The sequence below is a fragment of the Sphaeramia orbicularis genome, chromosome 8, assembly GCF_902148855.1.
Source record: "Sphaeramia orbicularis chromosome 8, fSphaOr1.1, whole genome shotgun sequence".
In the NCBI taxonomy this organism is placed as follows: Eukaryota; Metazoa; Chordata; class Actinopteri; order Kurtiformes; family Apogonidae; genus Sphaeramia; species Sphaeramia orbicularis.
The window spans coordinates 19,158,510-19,162,452 of NC_043964.1; positions in this window are offsets into that span (position 1 = coordinate 19,158,510).

A 3,943-nucleotide genomic window follows, 5' to 3' on the forward strand; every position below is an offset into this window, starting at 1 on the left:
GTGAACTGACTGATTGTTCTTTTTTTTTTTTTTTTTTTTTTTGTGTCTTGTCTAGCATCATAACAGCAGAATGGTGGTCTGGCTGTATATGAGGTTCCCCTTGATATTCCACTGTCTTTATTTTGGATTTTGTTGAACCACATTGTGATGCTGGACCTGACAAGAAAGAACAGGGGAAAGGAGAGGAAAGGGGAAAGAGAGAAGGGGGGGAACAAAAAGAGAAAGAAGGTGGCACAGACTCTCACAAGGAAATATCAACAATAACAACCATGGTGATAATTATAATAACAATAACTGAAACAAGAACTGAGTAAACTGAGCAAAAACAAAAAAACAAGAATATCGGCTAAAATTTACTTAGGGGATCAAATGAGTGGCCATTTTTGTCAAAAAAATAAGTTGTAAGAAATGCATAGAACTGTTGAAATAATGCTAATACATTTGTGCACAGACTACTGATATTATTTGACAGTGGAAGCTATATTTTCAGAAATATTGGATTTTGAATAGCACGTGTATGTGAAAACTTTTGCTGGTGGACGGACGTGACATTACCCATGATGATCTGGTCAGTACCAGTTCTTTATTAGTAATAAACTTATAGACTTACTATTGCTAATTCTCCTCTTATTCATAAATGTTAGTATTGTGGATCTAAAACAATAACAGCTGACACAAAAACACAAAATGTGGCAATGGACGGATGTGACATGGTTGTTACAGATCCCATCATACTGATGCTCGGCAGCCATGTCACCGTTTCCACAAATGATCCCTGTGCAAAAACTAGGATCAGAATTATTTATTGTATAGTTTATCATCATACTAAAGAGTAAATAACAATATAGAATTGTTATTTCTTTATAAAAATGCTTATTATTAGAAAACTGTTGATTTAAAAAGTGACGTGTGACATTCTTAATGTATGTATTGACGTAACATAAGCAGGATGGATCAACACCATACTCCATATTGCAACCTGTAAAAATAAAACGTGATATGTAGTATATAATCTTGTAAGAAAAATTGGGGAATGTAAAAGAATAGAATATTTGTTTTTCAGGTAAATTCAGCTACAATATAACTTGGTTATTTGTAACATGAAAATGTAGCATGAATTGTGATGAAATTGGACATTTTTGAGCTGAAAACATAGTTCATATGACCATCAACATGTTGCAACAGAACTGAAATCCTGTAAATTTGCATAACTTGCATTTACCAACACAAAGTTCCTTTGGGGATTCACTTATATTGATTTCTTATGCACAAAGACATGAATAAGACCTCTAAGCAAATTTTAGCCAAAATACAAAAGTAAGAGAGTTAATCCTCAAAATAAGTTATTTCAAACAACCACAACAATTCAAAGGGAAACTGACTCGGTATGACTGCAGCAGATCCAGGAAAACATTCAGCTTTTCCACAACATCAACATCTCAACATTCACTTCTATTGATTTCTTATGCACAAAGACATAAATAAGACCTCTAAGCAAATTTTAGCCCATAAAACATTGTATGAAAAAAAACATGAACAAAATATCATCAACTGATTGTTATGATGACTCAGTACTGAAAACAGACACTAGATGGCAGCATTTCTTCATAGTCTTCCTCCTTTTATCACAGTAGGACTGGTAATATTTTGTGGTGTGCAAAAACCCCAGAGGTTTTCAGTGTCCTCTGTGTTTGTCCCGTTGCAGCCCAGTGTCGTGACAGACCACAGGCTGGGCTGCAGAAGGGTTTAACTGGAAAAGAAAGGCAGTTTTATGTGTGTGACCTCTGTGGTTCAACAGCAGGCGAGGGGTCAGTGTCAGCATCAGGCCACCAGTCTGCTCCTGTCAACTCCCTTCATGCCGCCAACCAGCTGCTGTCGTCCAAACACTGGCTCTTCATACAAATCTGGAGGCTGAAATTGATTAGAAAAGGATGGAGGAAGAGCCGTCTCTGATATAAATGTGAGAATTGTTTCCATCCTTTAAATTTTCAAGTTTAATATATTCATTTATTTAACTTGAATGTATCTTTCAGTGTTTGGTCCACTGTGCGCTTTGGCATGAATGTCTGTCTGAGAGATGAATATAGAGATTACATCATCTCCTGAGCTCCCTGCTGTTTATTGTGGGAGCTGAACTAAACAAAGTGGTAAACAAACAAAGCATGACCAACACAGAGATTTTTTTTTTTTTTTTTTTAAACATCCCTTCTTAAACAGAGACCAGAAATGCAAATGAAATTTCACACGGTCTCACTGTCGAGGAAATTGAATTACCCTGCTTGTTGCTGGACTGAAGGAATGCATTACTAATGCTTTGAGGTGAGGAGCTGAATGGAGCAGGAGGGAAGGAGGAGTTTTCGCCTGCACCCTCTTACCCCCACCACCCCTCTCCACCCCCTCCACCCCCACAGACACTTCCTGAGTCTGGCTGGGCTCGTTGCCAGGTGGTCAAACCACAGCTCCCATTCTCAACTCCGACTTGCCAATGCCCAGCAGCTGCATGATGGGAGACGCAGTGTTAAGGGTCTTTCTGAAACACTGCTTTATAAGCGCAGGAAGAACTGAAGTATAAGTATCCAATGGTATCCCTGATCATTATTGAAGCTACATATAATCACATTTAACCTATAAAGACCCAGTGGTACTTTTGTAGCAGTTTCTAAATATATTTTTCCATCTATTTAACTTTTCTTTAGCGACTTATAACCATTTATTATAATATTATCATCTGTATTTTGCATTTTTCTGTATAAATCAAGTAATAATAATAATAATAATAATAATAATAATAATAATAATAATAATAATAATAAACTTTATTTGTATAGCACCTTTCATACAGAAATTGTAGCCCAAAGTGCGTCACATTGATTGAAAAAATACAATATTAAAATACATTAAGATTTGATTATACATCAAGAAATAAAATGAAATTTGAGAGAATTACAATAAAATAAAAATAAATATTGAAACAGCGCACATTAAAATATTTGATTATGCATAGAATTTTTGAAGTGCAAGAAATAAGATGAAATTTGAAATACAATAAAATAAAAAAATAAAAACAGAAATACAATAAAATAAAATAAAAATAAAAACCGCACATTCCTGGTTCCTGAATTGTGACCCCATTTTTATCTCCTTTCAAAGGCTAATGAGAATAAAAATGTTTTTAATTTGGTTTTAAATATTTATATATAAGTATTTTCCTACATTTAATTTACTGATCATGTAGATGTTCATTAACCCTTTCATGCATAAATTGTGAGAACCTTAAGAAAGATTTTTTTTCCTGAGTGGTTTTATTCCTCTTTAGGCATGAAAAAAACAATGCGATTGAAAATTTTTTTTTTATGAAGCTATATTTCTTGGACTTACAAAAATGTGTGCAAAGCTGGACATCATGACATAACACCACCAAGTAGATTGGCAATAGCGCATGAGCAAAAAAATAATAATGTTGCCGTAACTTAATAAAATAAGTTCAAGCAGCCTCTTTTTTAGTTCTCTTAAGTAATATTTTAAGTCCTCATTATTTGACACAGCAAGTTGAGTCAACAAATTGCAAGTTGTATCAGTTACGTATTCCATGTTGAGCCAACTTGATTCACAGTTGTAAGAAATTGATAAAATAAATTCAACCAACATCTCTTAACGTTATCTCAAATAATATTTTCAAATTCAACTTTCTTCATACAGGAAGTTGAGTCAACAGACTGCATGTTGCATCAACTTGTGTTTTAAAGTGTAATAAACTTGACACGACAAGTTGACTGAAATTAACTCAGTCACAGCAACAAGATGACTTCATTTAGTTAAGTTCAGTCAACTTTTTTTTTTTTTTTTTTTTACAGTGCATGAGTTTCATTTTTGAAGCAAAGAAACATGTATTTGCTGATATACTGTGTAAAAACTATGAAATACCAACATTTTAATGCTGCTA